Source organism: Somniosus microcephalus, chromosome 20 (genome assembly GCF_052327205.1).
Source record: "Somniosus microcephalus isolate GS21.2 chromosome 20, FLI_Smic_1.0, whole genome shotgun sequence".
Lineage (NCBI taxonomy): Eukaryota > Metazoa > Chordata > Chondrichthyes > Squaliformes > Somniosidae > Somniosus > Somniosus microcephalus.
The window spans coordinates 7755981-7777506 of NC_141006.1; the positions used below are offsets into that span (position 1 = coordinate 7755981).

Sequence of the window (21526 nt, forward strand, 5' to 3'; positions counted from 1 at the left end):
GAGGGGTTGGGGCAGGGACATCAGAGTCAACCGGGGACTATTGAGTCCTGGCCAAGGGTAGAACTGACACAGGGGTGGGAGTGACTCCCAACCTACCAGCCTTCACATTGGCTATTGGCTTACCAGGGAGAGCAAAAGGGAATGGGGGACAAAACAGGAGATTTACCAAACCCACTTGTCTAAAACCAAACACAGAAAGGAATTACAGTAAATAACACAGCATATAGTGAGAGGGAAATATTGATGCTGAACCCCCATCATGCAGGAGCAGAGAATGGCTCAAGCACTCATCCAGTAGGAGTTAAAGGAAGTGATCTGGATACAATGGAATGCTCTCCTTGGCTCCTGGCTGTGCTTGGCTAAGGTACATATCAAGTCAGCTTCCTGATGGGAGTTTTCAGGATGAAGATACAACGGAAGTGAATGAGAATAGGCTAGTGAAATCACCAAGCACAGTTCCAGTGTACACATTTGCTTATCTAGAAGCCTGATGAGCAAGAATGAAGCGTTACAAAGAAGTGCTTTACTGAATTATCTCCAGTGAAAAATGCTCTGACTCAATCAGGTTAGTTATGCACTAATTCATACTTGCTGTACCATCTGTTACATGGCTTGACCTTAGCCACGCACTGCTGATTAGCAGGATCGGTCAAATTCAGGAAGCCTATCTTAAAGGCTTTGCAAATTAGTTGATGTGGGGGAAGTGGGTTAAATGCTGGCCTTTCACTTCAGGGACCTGGGTTCAAAACCAGCGCAAACAAACTGCTGCTGGCTGTCTCAAAACTGTTACTAGAAGCAATGAGAGCCCATAGCATGAAATTGGCTCTCAAAGTGTGCCCAGGATGGCAGGTATACATGCCCTGGGAGTGTTTGATGGGACAGTGTAGAGGGAGCTTTACTCTGTATCTAACCCGTGCTGTACCTGCCCTGGGAGTGTTTGATGTGACAGTGTAGAGGAAGCTTTACTCTGCATCTAACCCGTGCTGTACCTGCCCTGGGATTGTTTGATGGGGCAGTGTAGAGGGAGCTTTACTCTGCATCTAACCCGTGCTGTACCTGCCCTGGGATTGTTTGATGGGGCAGTGTAGAGGGAGCTTTACTCTGTATCTAACCCGTGCTGTACCTGCCCCGGGAGTGTTTGATGGGACAGTGTAGAGGGTGATTTACTCTGTATCTAACCCATACTGTACCTGCCCTGGGAGTGTTTGATGTGACAGTGTAGAGGAAGCTTTACTCTGTATCTAACCCATGCTGTACCTGCCCTGGGAGTGTTTGATGGGGCAGTGTAGAGGGAGCTTTACTCTGTATCTAACCCGTGCTGTACCTGCCCCGGGAGTGTTTGATGGGACAGTGTAGAGGGAGCTTTACTCTGTATCTAACCCGTGCTGTACCTGCCCCGGGAGTGTTTGATGGGGCAGTGTAGAGGGAGCTTTACTCTGTATCTAACCCGTGCTGTACCTGCCCCGGGAGTGTTTGATGGGACAGTGTAGAGGGAGCTTTACTCTGTATCTAACCCGTGCTGTACCTGCCCTGGGAGTGTTTGATGGGACACTGTAGAACATAAGAACATAAGAAGTAGGAGCAGGAGTAGGCCATACGGCCCCTCGGGCCTGCTCCGCCATTCAATAGGATCATGGCTGATCCGAATCTAGACTCACGTCCACTTCCCTGCCCTTTCCCCGTAACCCCTAATTCCCTTATCTGCTAGGAAAATGTCTATCTCCGATTTAAATTTATTTAATGTTGCAGCTTCCACAGCTCTCTGGGGTAGCAAATTCCATAGATTTACCACCCTCTGAGTGAAGAAGTGTCTCCTCATCTCAGTTTTGAAAGGGCAGCCCCTTATTCTAAGATTATGCCCCCTAGTTCTAGTCTCACCCATCAGTGGAAACATCCTCACCGCATCCACCCGATCAAGCCCCCTCACAATCTTATATGTTTCGATAAGATCACCTCTCATTCTTCTGAACTCCAATGAGTAGAGGCCCAACCTACTCAACCTTTCCTCATAAGTCAACCCCCTCATCTCCGGAATCAACCGAGTGAACCTTCTCTGAACCGCCTCGAGAGCAAGTATATCTTTTCTTAAATATGGAAACCAAAACTGAACGCAGTATTCCAGGTGTGGCCTCACCAGTACCCTGTATAACTGCAGCAAGACTTCCCTGTTTTTATACTCCATCCCCCTTGCAATAAAAGCCAAGATTCCATTGGCCTTCCTGATCACCTGCTGTACCTGCACACTAACTTTTTGTGTTTCATGCACCAGGACCCCCAGATCCCTTTGTACTGTAGCACTTTGCAGTTTCTCTCCATTTAGATAATAACTTGCTCTTTGATTTTTTCTGCCAAAATGCATAACCTCACACTTTCCAATATTATATTTCATCTGCCAAATCTCTGCCCACTCACTTAGCCTGTCTATGTCCTTTTGCAGGTTTTTAATGTCCTCCTCACTCACTGCTTTCCCTCCCATCTTTGTATCGTCGGCAAACTTGGATATGTTGCACTCGGTCTCTTCCTCCAAATCGTTAATATAGATTGTAAAGAGTTGGGGTCCCAGCACTGACCCCTGTGGAACACCACTAGTTACTGATTGCCAGCCCGAGAACGAACCATTTATCCCAACTCTTTGTTTTCTGTTAGATAGCCAATCTTCCACCCATGCCAGTATATTACCCCCATCCCGTGATTTTTTATCTTGATCAGTAATCTTTTGTGTGGAACCTTGTCAAATGCCTTTTGGAAGTCCAAATACACTACATCCACTGGTTCTCCTTTATCCACCCTGTATGTTACGTCCTCAAAGAATTCGAGCAAATTTGTCAAACATGACTTCCCCTTCATAAAACCAATAAGTCCTATTAAATTATGTTTATCCAAATGCTCTGTTACTGTTTCCTTAATAATGGACTCCAACATTTTGCCAACCACAGATGTTAGGCTAACTGGCCTATAGTTTCCAGCTTTTTGTCTACTTCCCTTCTTAAATAAGGGTGTTACATTAGCAGTTTTCCAATCTGCCGGGACCTTTCCTGAGTCCAGGGAGTTTTGGAAAATAATCACCAATGCATCCACAATCCCTACCGCCACTTCTCTCAAGACCCTAGGATGTAGGCCATCTGGTCCGGGGGATTTATCCGCCTTAAGTCCCATTATTTTACCGAGAACCATTTCCTTAGTGATTTTAATCGTGTTTAGCTCCTCCCCCGCCATTGCCCCCTGTTTGTCCAGTGTTGGGATATTTTTAGTGTCCTCTACTGTAAAGACTGATACAAAATATTTGTTCAGCGTCTTTGCCATCCCCATGTTCCCCACCACTAGTTTCCCGGTCTCATCGCGTTTGATGGAACAGTATAGAGGGAGCTTTACTCTGTATCTAACCCATGATGTACCTGCCCTGGGAGTGTTTACTGGGATAGTGTAGAGGGTGATTAACTCTGTATCTAACCCATACTATACCTGCCCTGGGAGTGTTTGATGGGACAGTGTAGAGGGAGCTTTACTGTGTATCTGTGTATCTAACCCGTGCTGTACCTGCCCTGGGAGTGTTTGATGGGACAGTGTAGAGGAAGCTTTACTGTGTATCTGTGTATCTAACCCGTGCTGTACCTGCCCTGGGAGTGTTTGATGGGACAGTGTAGAGGGAGCTTTACTGTATATCTAACCCTGTTGTAGCTGCCCTGGGTGTGTTTGATGGGACATTGTAGAGAGAGATTTAATCTGTATCTAACCCGTGCTGTACCTGCCCTGGGTGTGTATGATGGGACAGTGTAGAGGGAGCTTTACTGTGTATCTGACCCGTGCTGTACCTGCCCTGGGAGTGTTTGATGGGACAGTGTAGAGGGAGCTGTACTCTGTATCTAACCCATGCTGTACTTACCGACAGGGGACAGTATTTAGTTGGATACTTCTAGCCGCTGACTTCACTCCCTGAAGTAACTAACTTGGCTGTTGTCAGTTTCGGGGATTCAGCAATAAACTTCAAACCATTGTCCTCAGCTGGCTGCAGGAAATTGCCCAAACTGGGGCAGAGTCCGGCTCTTCCTCTCCGTGTTTCATTGGCTGTAAAGCACTTTGGGACATCCTGAGGTTGTAAAAGGTGCTATAGAAATGCAAGTTCATTCTTTTCTCTTTTTCAATCTCTCCATTGCAACCGCCCTTGTCTCTTTCGACTTTATTGCTATTATATTCTGGTGAGTGCTCCTCTCAGCTCTCTTCTGTTTGCTCTAAGTCAGCCAATGTACAGGCATCTCCACCTCCCTGCAGCCTCAGTGTGTGGAACCAGAACTGATTGCATCATGTCCTGCTCTAACTCGCCCTTTCTCAGAACCTTATCCCTGCATCTCTCCACTCCTCCCTCAGTGCTTCCTCCACCTACAGTCGACAGGCCTTTACAACCCAAACTTGGTGTCATCGAACTACTGCTTCATGATTTATTCATCTCCTCTCCTCCTCGTCCGAACCTTGGTGGTGACCTACACTGTGGGCCTTGGCCTTTCAATAGTTAGGAAGCAGCATGAGTTTTAGAAGGGAGGTAAGGGCAATAAATTAGCGCTCCGGAAGAGAGTTTAATGGAGCTGACCTTGGCGGTTGAATTCCTGATACGCACTCCCGTCACGCGAAGCTCTGCACCTGGAGGGCTCCTTCGTAATATCTAGCCCGAGATTTATTAAATAGCAATTAAGCTGCTTGAAGCTGGCAACAGCAACATTAGCACTTTCTGACAGAACAGTCACTGTACACCCAAATCGTTCATGGTATGAAATGTTCTGAGACATCTGGATGGGACAAGAGTCTGTATCAGGGCAACTATTCAATATCTTTATTCAACTTTAATAGGGATGAGCAGCTCCATCATTTATTGGCATCACTCAGTCAAGTCAATCCTGGTTGTCCAGACGTAGTAAATAGTATAAACCACAGAGCAACCAAACCACAATCCACATAATCACATATAACAGGTTCCTGTGAAAAAGCCAAGAGCCTAGTGTGTTGGCCAACAATCATCCCTTAACCACTTGTGCACAAATCAGGCACTATGTTCGTCTACATAAAAACAGTGACTACACTGAGGGGATGAAATATAATGGACAAATGCAAGTTATAAATAGACATGCATTTATATTACATCGTTCATGACATCAGGACGTCCCAAAGTGCTTTACAGCCAACAAATTACTTTTGAAATGTAATCGCTGTTGTAATGTAGGAAATACAGCAGCCAATTTGTACACAGCAAGATTCCACAAATGGCAATGAAATAAATGACCAAATAATCTGTTTTAGGTGTTGGTTGAGGCACAAATATTGGCCAGGACATCGGGGAGAACTCCCCTGCTCTTCTTCGAAATAGTTCCGTGGGATACTTGGTGGGGTTGATTTGATTTAATTTAATTGCAATTAATTAAAGGGTAAGTCATGGCAGGACAGCCCGGTGCCATGGTATGCTCCTCCTGTGCTATGTGGGAACTCAGGGACACTTCCTGTGTCCCTGACAACCATGTGTGCAGGAAATGTGTCCAGTTGCAGCTACTGGCAGACCACATTGGGGTGCTGGAGCAGCGATTGGATACATACTGGACCATTCGCGATGCTGAGGACGTCGTGAATAGCACATTTAATCAGTTGGTCACACCGCAGGTAAAGGTGGCACAGGCAGAAAGGGAACAGGTGACCAACAGGCAGAGTAGTAGGCGCAGGCAGGTAGTGCAGGGGTCCCCTGTGGCCATCCCCCTCTCAAACAGATATACCGCTTTGGATACTGATGGGGGGGATGGCTTACCAGGGGAAGGCAGCAGCAGCCAACTTCCTGGCACCAGGGGTGGCTCTGCTGCACAGGATGGGAGAAAAAAGAGTGGTAGAGCTATAGTAATAGGGGATTCTATTGTAAGGGGAATAGATAGGCGTTTCTGCGGCTGCAAACGAGACTCCAGGATGGTGTGTTGCCTCCCTGGTGCAAGGGTCAAGGATGTCTCAGAGCGGCTGCAGAACATTTTGGAAGGGGAGGGTGAACAGCCAGTTGTCGTGGTGCCTATAGGTACCAACGGTATAGGTAAAAAACGGGATGAGGTCCTAAAAGCGGAATATAGGGAGTTAGGAGGTAAATTAAAAAATAGGACCTCAAAGGTAGTAATCTCAGGATTGCTACCAGTGCCACGTGCTACTCAGAGTAGAAATAGAAGAATATTTCAGATGAATATGTGGCTAGAGGAATGGTGCCAGGGGGAGGGATTCAAGTTCCTGGGACATTGGAACCAGTTCTGGGGAGGTGGGACCAGTTCAAACCGGACGGTTTGCACCTGGGCAGGGCTGGGACCAATGTCCTAGGGGGAATGTTTGTTAATGCTCTGGGTGAGGGTTTAAACTAAAACGGCAGGGGGTTGGGAACCTGAGCAGGGGGACAGAGGAAAGGGAAACAAGGATAAAAGCAAAAGATAGGAAGGAGAAAAACAAAAGTGGCAGTCAGAGAAATCAATGGCTTAAATCAAACATGGCCACAGTAAATAATAATTCTAATAGGTCTAAGAGCGTTAAAAAAACAAGCCTGAAGGCTTTGTGTCTTAATGCGAGGAGCATTCATAATAAGGTGGATGAATTAGCTGCGCAAATAGAGGTAAAAGAATACGATTTGATTGGGATTACGGAAACATGGCTCCAGGGTGGCCAAGGCTGGGAACTCAACATCCAGGGGTATTCAATATTCAGGAAAGATAGGCAAAAAGGAAAGGGAGATGGGGTAGCATTACTGGTTAAAGAAGGGATTAGCACAATTGTAAGGAAGGATATTAGCTCTGATGATGTGGAATCTGTATGGGTAGAACTGAGAAACACCAAGGGGCAGAAAATGTTAGTGGGAGTGGTATATAGACCTCCAAACAGTAATGCAGAGGTTGGGGATGGCATTAAAAGGGAAATTAGAGAAGCGTGCAAAAAGCCCCATTATCTTACCGAGTACCACCTCCCTAGTGATTTTAATCGTGTTTAGCTCCTCCCCCCCCTATAGCCCCCTGTTTGTCCAGTGTTGGGATATTATTAGTGTCCTCTACTGTAAAGACTGATACAAAATATTTGTTCAGCGTTTTTGCCATCTCCATGTTCCCCACCACTAATTTCCCGGCCTTGTCCTCTAAGGGACTAACATTCATTTTAGCCACCCTTTTTCTTTTTATATAACTGTAGAAACTCTTGCTATCTGTTTTTATAGTTTTTGTTAGTTTACTTTCATAATCTATCTTCCCTTTCTTAATTAATCTTTTAGTTATTCTTTGCTGGCTTTTAAATGCTTCTCAATCTTCTATCCTCCCACTAGATTTGGCTACTTTATATGCCCTTGTTTTCAGTCGGATACTATCCTTTATTACTTTACTTAGCCACGGATGGCTGTCTTTTCTTTTATGCCCCTTTTTCCTCAGTGGAATATATTTTTCTTGAAAGTTGTGAAATAGCACGGTGGCATAGTGGTTAGCACTGTTGCCTCACAGCACCAGGGACCCAGGTTCAAATCCGGCCTCGGGCGACTGTCTGTGTGGAGTTTGCACATTCTCCCCGTGTTTGCGTGGGTTTCCTCCGAGTGCTCCGGTTTCCTCCCACAGTCCAAAGATGTGCGGGTTAGGTTGATTGGCTATGATAAATTAACCCTTAGTGTTAGGGGGATTAAATACATGGGGTTACGGGAATAGGGTGGGATATGTGTCGGTGCAGGCTCGATGGGCCGAAATGGCCTCTATCTGCACTGTGTGATTTCTGTGATTCTGATCTCTTTGAATGTACACCACTGCTCATGTACCGTCTTACACTTTAATCTATTTTCCCAGTCCACTTTAGTCAGCTCTGCTCTCATACCTTCATAGTTTCCTTTATTTAAGCTTAGTACGCTGGTTTGAGATACAACTCTCTCACCCTCCAACTGAATTTGGAATTCAACCATGTTATGGTCACTCATTCCAAGGGGATCCTTTACTAGGACATTTTTTATTAATCCTGTCTCATTACACAGGACCAGATCTAAGATTGCCTGCCCCCTGGTTGGTTTAGTAACATACTGCTCAAGGAACCCATCCCTAATGCACTCTATGAACTCTTCCTCAAGGCTGCCTTGCCCAATTTGATTAGTCCAGTCAATATGAAAGTTAAAATACCCCATGATTATAGCTGTTCCCTTATTACAAGGCCCAACTATTTCCTGATTTATACTCAGACCAACAGAGTTGCAAATGTTAGGAGGCCTATAGACTACGCCCACTAGAGACTTTTTCCCCTTATTATTCCTTATCTCCACCCAAACTGTTTTACTATCCTGATCCTTTGACCCAATATCATTTCTCACTATTGCAGTGATTCCATCCTTTATTAACATAGCCACCCCACCTCCCTTTCCTTCCTGTCTGTCCTTCCTAATTGTCAAATACCCCTGGATGTTTAGTTCCCAGTCATGGCCACCTTGCAGCCATGTTTCTGTAATGGCCACCAGATCTTACCCATGTGTAGTTATTTGTACCGTCAACTCGTCTATTTTGTTACGAATGCTGCGTGCATTCAGATAAAGAACTTTTAAATATGTTTTGTGACAATTTATTCCTGCTTTTACCCCCTTTACTACTTTACATATTTTAGTTCTGTCTTCACAAAGGAGGACACAAATAACCTCCCAGAAATGTCAGGGATCATAGGGTCTGATGAAAGGGAGGAACTGAAAGAAATCAGTATTTGTAGGGAAATGGTGTAAGGGAAATTGATGGGATTGAAGGCCGATAAATCCACAGGGCCTGATAATCTACATCCTAGAGTACTTAAGGAAGTGGCCCTAGAAATAGTAGATGCATTGCTGATCATGTTCCAACATTCGATGGAATCTGGAACAGTACCCATTGATTGGAGGGTAGCTAATGTTACCCCACTATTCAAAAAAGGTGGTAGAGAGAAAATGGGGAATTACAGACCGGTAAGCCTGACATCGGTAGTGGGGAAAATGCTAGAGTCCATTATAAAAGATGTAGTAGCAGAGCACTTGGAAAACAGTGACAGGATCGGACAAAGTCAACATGGATTCACAAAAGGTAAATCGTGCTTGACTAATCTACTGGAACTTTTTGAGGAAGTAACTGATAAAATAGATAAGGGAGAACCAGGTGTATTTGGACTTTCAGAAGGCTTTCGATAAGGTCCCACATAAGAGATTAGCACATGGGATTGGGGGCAAGGTATTGACTTGGATAGAGCACTGGTTGGCAGATAGACAGCAAAGAGTTGGAATAAATGGGTCTTTTTCTGAGTGGCAGGCAGTGACTAGTGGGGTACCGCAGGGATCGGTCCTTGGACCCCAGCTATTCACAATATATATTAATGATCTAGACAAGGGAACTAGATGTAATATCTCCAAACTTGCAGATGACAGAAAACTGGGTGGGTGTGTGTGCTGTGAGGAGGATGCCGAGAAACTACAGGATGATTTAGACAGGTTGGGTGATTGAGCAGAAGCATGGCAGATGCAATATAATGTGGATAAATGTGAGGTTATCCACTTTGGTGTCAAAAACAGGAAGGCAGATTATTATCTGAATGGCAATAGATTGGGAGAAGGGGAAGTGCAACGAGACCTGGGTGTCCTTGTGCACCAGTCATTGAAGGTAAGCATGCAGGTGCAGCAGACGGTTAAGAAGGCAAATGGTATTTTGGCCTTCATAGCGAGAGGGTTTGAGTCCAGGAACAGGATGTCTTGCTGCAGTTTTACAGGGCCTTGGTGAGACCACATCTTGAGTATTGTGTGCAGTTTTGGTCACCTTATCTGAGGAAGGATATTCTTGCCATGGAGGGAGTGCAGTGAAGATTCACCAGGCTGATACCTGGGATGGCAGGAATGACGTATGAGGAGAGATTGTGTCGATTGGGCTTGTACTTGCTGGAGTTTAGAAGAATGAGAGGGGATCTCATTGAAACTTATAAAATTCTGGCAGGACTGGACAGACTAGATGCCGGGAGGATGTTCCCGATGGTCAGGGAATCCAGAACCAGGGGGTCACAGTCTAAGGATAAGGGGTAGGCCATTTAGGACAGAAATGAGGAGGAATTTCTTCACCCAGAGAGTGGTGAACCTGTGGAATTCTCTACCACAGAAGGCAGTAGAGACCAATTCATTAAATATATTCAAGAAGGAGTTGGATATATTTCTTAAGGCTAAAGGGTTCAAGGGATATGGGGAGAAAGCAGGGACAGGTTACTGAATTTGGATGATCAGCCATGATCGCATTGAATGGCGGAGCAGGCTTGAGGGGCCGAATGGCCTACTCCTGCTCCTATCTCCTATGTTTCTATGTTTAACGTTCACCTGAGAGGGCAGATAGGGCCTTGGTTTAGCATCGCATCCAAAACATGGTACCTCCAACAAGGCAGCACTCCCTCAGTACTGCACTGGAATGCCAGCTAAGATTCTGTGCTCAAGACTCTGGAGTGGGTCTTGAGCACACAAGCTTCATGATTCAGAGGTGAGAGTGCTGCCCACTGAGCCACTGCTGATGCCTTAAATGGCGAGGAAGCAAATGATGTCTCAACCATCTCAGACAGGGAGGGAGAGACAGGAAGTGTGAGGAAGATATATTGGCCCAGAGATTCGTGTCCCAACGCGTGAGTAAGCACGGAGTACTCACGCGTGGACCCGATGGAAGTGCCGGTTTCTTGCATGCACTACGCATGCGCGGGAAACCGGCATTTCCGATCCTCTGAACGAAGGGGTTCAGAGGTGGTACGCGTGCGGGCGGGAGTCTGCGCGTGCGCGTTGAACTTCATTTTTTTTTACAGATTTTTCCGTGTGTGAAGGCCTCTACTTTTTACACATTTAATAACCAGGCGTAAGGACTTAATTTTAAAAGGTAAGTGGTCAATTAATTAAAATTAGAACATTTTTTCCACTTTAAAGTAAGGTAAGTGTATTTTTAGCCCAGTTTTTTTATAGAATTATTTTTTTCAAAAATTTAAATTATTGTTTAAAATAGTTATTTAATGTTATTTATAGTTTATTTAAATAGTGTGATGTTTTTTTCAAATTTATTTTAAGGTTAAGTACTGTTTTGGGCGCCCGGAGTTTTCATAAGTTTGACAGTTCTTTCTCTCAACCTCATGAATGGGCTTTTCCCTCCTCCGATTGGTTGCCCAGTGCTCACGTGGTCCCAGCCGACGCATCGCACTAACTACGCCCCTGGGACACGCAAGCACAGCGCGCCGGGAGCTGGACCGGGCCACAGGCCGGAAATGCATGCAGGCCCAGGCCTCAACTGCCAGCGCGCTAGGTAAGTGTAGGTCGGGGGCTTGCACCCGCGGGAAGCCCCCGACATGAATTTCTGGGCTATTGAGGCAGACTTTCAACTTTGGGTGCAATCAGCAATCTGGCGCAAGTTGTGCTCAAATCGAGCTAATTTCCCGAGTGAATTTTTTGCTCAAGTTTCTGCTTGAACCCATTTGCATGTCGCCAAACGTAAAATCTTCCATGAACCAGCGCACTCGGGCAGCGTTTTAGAACATAATCGTTTTTTTTCTTGCATTAAAAAATATTCCTTGATATATTGAAGAGTGGATACCTGGTGCAGGTTTCTTAATACAGCTGAAAATGGAGTTATCACAAAAGTCAGCATTTTAATCAGAGTCTCGTCCACCACCTGCAACTAACCGGATTTTAAATAACTGAAAATGAAGGCCCACAAACGGGCGCAATTAGCGGAAACTCGCCGTGGTGATGAATTCAGTCTGGGGGCGTGGCCAGTTTTGTGGGCAGGGCTGCTTCCAGTGCGATGTTTTTAAACCAGCGAAACAGATCGCGGAAACTCGACTTGCGCTGAACGTAACTTGTGCTTGCGATTCCTCAATCTTTATCACTGGTTTGGCTGATTTGGGGCGAATTACCCGGGAAAAACCAACGCGTTCTTGCGGAAACTCTACCGCCCCCATTATCAATTAGATTACTGCTCAACACAAGGCCCATCTCCGATCATCCTGAGAGGAGTTCCAGTAATCTGAAACGTCGCGTATACTGTTTTGTGGCCTCTCTACATTCCTCGCTTGCACTCTCCCTCCCTCCCTCCCTCATGAGAATGGACATTGAGAGCAATGGTTCTCTCTAATTAAATTGAACCCACTCAGTAATATGACAGAAATAAATCTGCTCCACAGCTCAAACAATTACTGTAGTCATCCAGTGAAGGTCATGGACTCCCCTCCCCCAACCCTCGGACTCTCGTTTGTGAAAGGCTTATGGTTAACAGTGGCCGCCTGGTTAGTCATCAGCTGCAGCTCTTGGTTGTTGAGTAATGAAGGTGGTTACATCGGTTGGGGCAAAACAATAGAACCAATTCTCAATTACTTCTAACCAGACCCTATTTTCATCTTATTTTCTCGATTTCCCTGAATTTAATCATCATCGCGAGGCCCCTTTTTAACCTCTGAATCCTGTAATAAATGAATCATTTGAGTGTGAGTAATGTATCACACATTGGGGTTTGCTCCAAAGATAAAGCAGAAGGAGGGCGATAGAATTATGTGGATCTGGTTGCCTCCTTGACTTTTGAACTTCAATTAACAGTGAATATTTTTGGTATTAGGCAGTGCTGAGTATGCAGGATGAGTGTTTCTTGTTTCACATGTCAGGGCCATTGGCCTCTGACACAGCACCCGCTGACTCAATCCTCTTGCACATGTCTTTACACACATCAGATTGCATTGGTGATGGTGCTCGCAGCTGTTGCTTGCTGATGAGCACTCCGCTTCCAGGCTCACAGACTTGGAACCAAAGGCTGAAGGGTGCTATCATTTGGCACTGATGAAGGGGCGGTGGGGTGGGATGGGGTGGGGTGCATGGATATTGTGACTGTTAGTATCTCAGGGACACCCTATGCACACCGCTGTTATTGTTATGTTTTGGCTGTGTTGAGCATTTGCCAAAACAACAACAACTTGCATTTATATAGCGCCTTTAACATAGTTACATTTTGAGACATAAGGAGCCAGTAGGACAGGCAAAGAGGTAGGTCTTAAGGAGCATCTTAAAGGAGGAAAGACAGGCAGCGAGGTTTAGGGAGGGAATTCCAGAGCTTAGGGCCTCGGCAGCTGAAGGCACGGCCGCCAGTGGTGGAGCGATTATAATCAGGGATGCTCAAGAGGGCAGGTGAAATACTGAGCAGGGATTGGAGCTAAACCCAGATACACAACAATCGACGCACAGACATGAACAGAGCTGTCCAGTTGCCTGGAGTGATGGGCAGGTGCAGTGTGAGGTATCGACTTGCCCATCTCTCCAACACACCTTCTTCCCTACAGCCGAAGACTATGTGCAACCACTTGAATCAGCTGGCAGCACGCCCACCTCTAGGTCAAAAGGTTGTAGGCACCAGCTGATTTTCCCAATGCAGGCTGCTGACACCGGGCCTCACTGGCACTCCCTGGTATGCACTCCCGACAGGAGAGGCTCCACACCGGGAGCCTGCACTCGGAAAGCTGGTCTTCAGTCTGGAGCATAGTGCAGTACTGAGAGAGCGTTGCACTGTCGGAGGTGCCGTCCTTCCGATGAGACATTAAACCGAGCCTGTTCAAGAGTCTGGTAAAGATCCCCCATTTTACATCATTTTGTTGGCTCTTTGCAACAGACCGTTCAAGGCAAGGGGGCAGATTTCATGCTGCACTGAGTCCAACACCGAAAATCATCCATTGGGAGGACGAATCGCAATATCACAGGAGCGTGCAGTCTTCATAGTGCCTGACTTTCTGTCCATTCATTTCATGGGGATCAGAGGGTTGAGCTGGTGCACGTTATTCCGATTAGCGCTCCCAGCGTGCAAAGCATGAGATCTTCCTCAAGATCAAAAGACGGGTTTGGATGAGAAAGGCGCTCTGGTCTATTCATTCTCGTCCTTCAGAATACCAACAGAAAGAAAAGAAGAATTTGCATTTATAGCGCCTTTCACAACCTCAAGACGTCCCAAATGGCTTTACAGCCAATGAATTACTTTTTAAAGTGTCGCCACTGTTGTAATGTAGGAAACGAGGCAGTCAAATTGTGCAGAGCAAGGTCCCACAAACAGGACTGTGATAATAACCAGATAATCTGTTTTAGTGATGTTGATTGAGGGATAAATATTGACCAGGACAACAGGGAGAACTCCCCTGCTCTTCTTCGAAATAGTGCCACGGGATCTTTTACACCCACCTGAGAGAGCAGACGGTGCCTCTGTTTAATGTCTCATTTGAAAAATAGCACCTCTGACAGTGCAGCACTCCCTCAGTACTGAACTGGGAGTGTCAGCCTAGATTATGTGTTCAAGTCTCTGGAGTGGGACTTGAACCTATGACTTTCTGACTCAGAGGCGAGGGTGCTACATTGAGTGTGCAGCCTACCACTGAGCCATGGCAGACATGATCAACCCCACCCTGTCCTCACCTGAGCAGTCAGATGAATTGAATCTCCGACAATGTGATGCTCCCACATCGGTGCAGGTGCCTGGAGTGTGAGCTCAACCTACAACGCCTTGCCTGAGAGATGAGAGTGTGACCAACTGAGCCAAGCTGACACGGGCATTAACCCTTCGCGCACCACCGAAAAGACAATAAATTTTGGTGAAATCAGCAATCTGAGAGGCCAACAATCTATTTACGGCAATAGATTGGAAGAAGGGAAGTGCAACAAGACCTGGGTGTCCTTGTGCACCAGTTGCTGAAGGTAAGCATGCAGGTGCAGCAGGCGGTTAAGAAGGCAAATGGTATGTTGGCCTTCGTAGCGAGAGGGTTCGAGTACAGGAACAAGGATGTCTTGCTGCAGTTGTACAGGGCCTTGGTGAGACCACATCTTGAGTATTGTGTGCAGTTTTGGTCGCCTTATCTGAGGAAGGATGTTCTTGCCATGGAGGGAGTGCAGCGAAGAGTTACCAGACTGATACCTGGGATGGCAGGAATGACGTATGAGGAGAGATTGGGTCGATTGGGCTTATACTCAGTGGAGTTTAGAAGAATGAGAGAGGATCTCATTGAAACTTATAAAATTCTAACAGGACTAGACAGACTTAATGCAGGAAGGATGTTCCCGATGGCCGGGGAGTCCAGAACCAGGGGTCACAGTCTAAGGATAAGGGCTAAGCCATTTAGGACAGAGATGAGGAGGAATTTCTTCACCCAGAGAGTGGTGAACCTGTGGAATTCTCTACCACAGAAGGCAGTTGAGGCCAATTCATTAAATATATTCAAGAAGGAGTTAGATGTATTTCTTAAGGCTAAAGGGATCAAGGGATATGGGGAGAAGGCAGGGACAGGGTACTGAGTTTGGATGATCAGCCATAATCTTATTGAATGGCGGAGCAGGCTCGAGGGGCCGAATGGCCTACTCCTGCTCCTATCTTCTATGTTTCTATGTTTCTATGTTATCTGTGATTTTACCTCACCTTCTGCAAACAGCTCACCCTGTGACTAACCCCTTCACTTCTCTGTCCCTTACCTCACCTTCTGCAAACAGCTCACCCTGTGACTAACCCCTTCACTTCTCTGTCCCTTCTGATTGCCTGAAAAGCGACGATTTCACAAGCGTTGCCCACCAGCGGTTTAGAGCGGAGATTCAGGTGTGCGTGGCTCACTATTTTCTAACTCTGGTCCCCAGCATCTTATTGACAAAGCAGTGAATGATGGGGGCCTGCAGTCCGAGGAATATTGAAAGACCACAGGGTGAATTCCAGAGGCCGTTCTCCCAGAGCGGAGCCTCAGTAGACAGGAGCGCGGGTTGGAGAACTGGAGCCTGTTCTGCAACTCAATGCTCTGGCCCAGCGAGGCTGCGCTCTGAGGACCATCAGTCCTTTGTATTTTCATTCCTTCAATAATGAGTTAAAACTCCCCCAGTGGCACCGCTGGTTAAGACTGAGTGTGTACCTGTGCCACACAGGCCTGGGTTCAATCTGCAGGCTGACCTCTCTCAGGCCAGCACTCTGGGTGCTAGAATAGGTCTCAACAACCATGGGAAAGAAACCAGCCGGGGATCCTGCTCCAGATCACTGTCTAGACACCACTGACAGCAAGTGTATATGTGCAGGGTCAGTGAGGGTGGCAATGTTTGAATATCCTGCCGACATTCACTGTCGCGGTTCACATACAATAAGTGGCCACTTGGCTGAGGTAGGGGAGAGTCTGTGTGGAACCATACCCCAGGGAGACTAAATTCCAACAGGAGAAATGAGGAACTGGAGGAGGGGGGAAGTGAAAGAAAAAAATATTAAAAGGAATGTAATAAACAGCACTGTATATGGGTAGACAGGATCACAGTGGGAACAGGGCTGCCACTCCCTCCCCAGCACAGATATCTGTGTTTAACAGGTGTCCAAATAGTGACACATCTGAAAGTCCTCGCTGTTTCACAATTTCATGCTGCTTTTTACGGTCGCAGGAGAAGTTTCCGGAATGTCAGCATAACTGCTGTATGATGACAGCAGTCATGGCTTTGAACTTGCTACAGCTGAAGGATGCAGATATGGGGAGTGATGTAGATCAGAGCGGTCCCGTCACTGAGACTTCGGGTGGTTCCTGGGCCTCATTAATCACTTTCAGATCGTGCTGTGCATGGAGATCAATGTGATACAATACTGGGGGTCCCAAGGTTAACAGCTGTGAGGTATGTACAGGGAGACCCTGGGATTCCCCCTGTGAGGTATGTACAGGGAGTTCCTGGGATTCCCCCTGTGAGGTATGTACAGGGAGTTCCTGGGATTCCCCCTGTGAGGTATGTACAGGGAGTTCCTGGGATTCCCCCTGTAAGGTATGTACAGGGAGTTCCTGGGATTCCCCCTGTGAGGTATGTACAGGGAGTTCCTGGGATTCCCCCTGTGAGGTATGTACAGGGAGTTCCTGGGATTCCCCCTGTGAGGTATGTACAGGGAGTTCCTGGGATTCCCCCTGTGAGGTATGTACAGGGAGTTCCTGGGATTCCCCCTGTGAGGTATGTACAGGGAGTTCCTGGGATTCCCCCTGTGAGGTATGTACAGGGAGTTCCTGGGATTCCCCCTGTGAGGTATGTACAGGGAGTTCCTGGGATTCTCCCTGTGAGGTATGTACAGGGAGTTCCTGGGATTCCCCCTGTGAGGTATGTACAGGGAGTTCCTGGGATTCCCCCTGTGAGGTATATACAGGGAATTAAACATACCAGGTTATTTAACGATCAGGAAGGACAGGCAGGAAGGAAGGGGAGGTGGGGTGGCTATGTTAATAAAGGAAGGAATCACGGTAATACAGAGAAATGATATTGGGTCAAAAGATCAGGATAATGAAACAGTTTGGGTGGAGATAAGGAATAATAAGGGGAAAAAACACTAGTGGGCGTAGTCTATAGGCCTCCGAACAGTCGCAACTCGATTGGACGGAGTATCAATCAGGAAATAGTTGAGGCTTGTAATAAGGGAACATCTATAATTATGGGGGATTTTAACTATCATATTAATTGGACAAATCAAATTGGGCAGGGCTGCCTTGAGGATGAGTTCATCGAGTGTATTAGGGATGGGTTTCTTGAGCAGTATGTAACTGAACCGACCAGGGGGCAAGCAACCTTAGATCTGGTCCTGTGTAACGAGACAGGATTAATTAAAAATGTCCTAGTAAAGGATCCCCTTGGAATGAGTGACCATAACATGGTTGAATTCCATATTCAATTAGAGGGTGAGGAGGTTGTATCTCAAACAAGCGTGCTAAGCTTGAATAAAGGAGACTATGAAGGTATGAGAGCGGAATTGAGTAAAGTGGATTGGGAAAATAGATTAAAGGGTAAGATGATACATGATCAGTGGTGTACATTTAAGGAGTTATTTTACAACTTCCAAAAAAAGTATATTCCACTGAGAAAAAAAGGGTGTAAAAGAAAAGACAGCCATCCGTGGCTAAGTAAAAAAATTAAGGATAGTATTCAACTAAAAACAAGGGCATATAAGGTAGTCAAATCTAGTGGGAGGATAGAGGATTGGGAAAACTTTAAAAGACAGCAAAAAATAACAAAAAGATTGATTAAGAAAGGGAAGATAGATTATGAAAGTAAATTAGCAAAAAATATAAAGACAGATAGTAAGAGTTTTTATAGTTATATAAAAAGAAAAAGGGTGGCTAAAGTAAATGTTGGTCCCTTAGAGGATGAGACCAGGAAATTAATGGTGGGAAATATGGAGATGGCAAAAACACTGAATGAATATTTTGTATCAGTCTTTACAGTAGAGGACACCAAGAATATCCCAACACTGGACAAGCAGGGGGCTATAGGGGGGGAGGAGATAAACACGATCAAAATCACTAAGGAAGTGGTACTCGGTAAAATAATGGGACTCAAGGCGGATAAATCACCTGGACCTGATGGCTTACATCCTAGGGTCTTGAGGGAAGTGGCGGTAGGGATTGTGGATGCATTGGTAATAATCTTCCAAAACTCCCTGGACTCAGCAAAGGTCCCGGCAGACTGGAAAACTGCTAATGTAACACCCTTATTTAAAAAGGGCAGTAGACAGAAGGCTGGAAACTATAGACCGGTTAGCCTAACATCTGTGGTAGGTAAAATTTTGGAGTCCATTATTAAGGAGACAGTAACAGGACATTTGGATAATCATAATTTAATAAGACAAAGTCAGCATGGTTTTATGAAGGGGAAGTCATGTTTGACAAATTTGCTGGAGTTCTTTGAGGAAGTAACATATAGGGTGGATAAAGGTGAACCAGTGGACGTAGTGTATTTAGACTTCCAAAAGGCATTTGACAAGGTGCCACACAAAAGGTTATTGCTTAAGATAAAAAATCACGGGATTGGGGGTAATATTCTGGCATGGATAGAGGATTGGCTATCTAACAGAAGGCAGAGAGTTGGGATAAATGGTTCATTCTCAGACTGGCAATCAGTAACCAGTGGTGTTCCGCAGGGGTCAGTGCTGGGTCCCCAACTCTTTACAATCTATATTAATGATTTGGAGGAGGGGACCGAGTGTAACACATCAAAATTTGCAGATGATACTAAGATGGGAGGGAAAGTAGTGAGTGAGGAGGACATAAAAAACCTGCAAGGGGACATAGACAGGCTAAGTAAGTGGGCAGAGATTTGGCAGATGGAATACAATACTGGAAAGTGTGAGGTTATGCACTTTGGCAGGAAAAATCGTAGAGGAAGTTATTATCTTAATGGCAAGAAACTGGAAAGTACTGAAGTACAAAGGGATCTGGGGGTCCTGGTGCACGAAACTCAAAAGCTTAGTATGCAGGTGCAGCAAGTGATTAAGAAGGCCAATGGAATGTTAGCTTTCATTGCTAGGGGGATAGAATATAAAAATAGGGAGGTATTGCTTCAGTTGTACAAGGTATTGGTGAGACCGCACCTGGAATACTGCATACAGTTTTGGTGTCCATACTTAAGAAAGGACATACTTGCTCTCGAGTCAGTACAAAGAAGGTTCAGTCGGTTAATACCGGGGATGAGGGGGTGGTCATATGAGGAGAGGTTGAGTAGATTGGGACTCTACTCATTGGAGTTCAGAAGAATGAGAGGCAGTCTTATTGAAACATATAAGATTATGAAGGGGTTGGATCGGGTGGATGCAGGGAGGATGTTCCAGATGATGGGTGAAACTAGAACTAGGGGGCATAGTCTTAGAATAAGGGGCTGCTCTTTCAAAACTGAGATGAGGAGGAACTACTTCACTCAGAGGGTGGTAGGTCCATGGAATATGCTGCCCCAAAAAGCTGTTGAAGCTACATCATTACATAAATTTATAACAGAAATAGACAGTTTCCTAGAAGAAAAGGGAATTAAGGGTTACGGGGAGCGGGCAGGAATTTGGACATGAGTCTAGGTTCGGATCGGTCATGGCCCTGTGGGTAGCGGAGCGGGCCCAGGGGCCGTGTAGCCTGATCCTGCTCCTGTTTCGTGTGTCTAATTCTGTTAGATTCAGGAGATAGTCCTGTCATAGTGGATTGGCGGTTAGGATCAGATCAGCCATGATCTTATTGAATGGCGGAGCAGGCTCGAGGGGCCAATTGGCCTACTCCTGCTCCTATTTCTTATGTTCTTATGTCCTGGGATTCCCCCTGTGAGGCATGTACAGGGAGTTCCTGGGATTCCCCCTGTGAGGTATGTACAGGGAGTTCCTGGGATTCTCCCTGTGAGGCATGTACAGGGAGTTCCTGGGATTCCCCCTGTGAGGTATGTACAGGGAGTTCCTGGGATTCCCCCTGTGAGGTATGTACAGGGAGTTCCTGGGATTCCCCCTGTGAGGTATGTACAGGGAGTTCCTGGGATTCCCCCTGTGAGGTATGTACAGGGAGTTCCTGGGATTCCCCCTGTGAGGTATGTACAGGGAGTTCCTGGGATTCCCCCTGTGAGGTATGTACACGGAGTTCCTAGGATTCCCCCTGTGAGGTATGTAAGGGGGTCTGGCATCTCAGTGGAACCCGTTCTACAACTCAATGCTCTGGCCCAGCAAGGCTGCCCTCTCTCTGAGGACCATCAGTCTTTTGTATTTTCATTCCTTCAATAACTAAAAACAGTGGAAGCCCTAGAGGAGTATAGAAATTGCAGGGGGGTACTTAAAAAAGAAATTAGGTGAGCGAAGAGGGGTCATGAAAAAACACTGGAGGGCAAAATAAAGGAAAAGCCCAAGGTGTTTTATAAGTATATTAACGGCAAGAGGATAACCAGGGAAAGAGTAGTGCCCATTAGGGACCAAATTGGCAATCTGTGTGTAGAGCCGGAAGATGTAGGTGAGGTTTTAAATGAATATTTTGCATCTGTGTTCACTATGGAGAAGGGTGATGTAGGCATAGAAATCAGGCAGGGGGGTGGTGATATACTTGAACAAATTAATATTGAGAGGAAGTACTAGCGGTTTTAGCAGGCTTAAAAGTGGATAAATCCCCAGGCCCTGACGGCATGTATCCCAGGCTGCTGTGTGAGGCAAGGGAGGAGATTGCAGGGACTTTGACACAAATTTTCAGAACCTCTCTGGCCACAGGGGAGGTGCCAGAGGACTGGAGAACAGCTAACGTAGTACCATTGTTCAAGAAGGGTAGTAGGGATAAACCAGGGAATTGCATCAGTGGTAGGGAAATTATTGGAAAAAATTCTGAGGGACAGAATTAGTCTCCGCTTGGAGAGGCAGGGATTAATCAGGGATAGTCAGCATGGCTCTATCGGGGGAGATCATGTCTGACCAATTTGACTGAATTTTGCGAGGGGGTGACTAGGTGTGTGGATGAAGGTAGTGCAGTTGATGTAGTCTACATGAACTTCAGTAAGGCTTTTGACAGTCCCACATGGGAGACCGGTCAAGAAGGTAAGAGCCCATGGGATCTAGGGCAATTTGCCATATTGGATACAAAATTGGCTTAGTGGCAGGAGGCAGAGGGTGATGGTCGAAGGTTGTTTTTGTGACTGGAAGCCTGTGTCCAGTGGTGTACCGCAGGGATCGGTGCTGGGTCCTTTGCTGTTTGTAGTGTACATTAATGATTTAGATATGAATGTAGGAGTTATGATCAGTAAGTTCGCAGA

The 21526-nt window shown here is 46.1% G+C and overlaps 1 protein-coding gene across 1 annotated transcript in view; it reads left to right on the plus strand.

The window, feature by feature from the left end:
* The first annotated feature begins 443 nt into the window (after positions 1–443).
* tinagl1 (tubulointerstitial nephritis antigen-like 1) overlaps positions 444–21526 on the plus strand; it is a 235816-nt gene continuing 214733 nt past the window's right edge. The window contains exon 1 of the mRNA XM_085962312.1: positions 444–565. The gene's annotated coding sequence lies outside the window, so the exon portion shown is untranslated. The remainder of the gene's footprint in view (positions 566–21526) is intronic.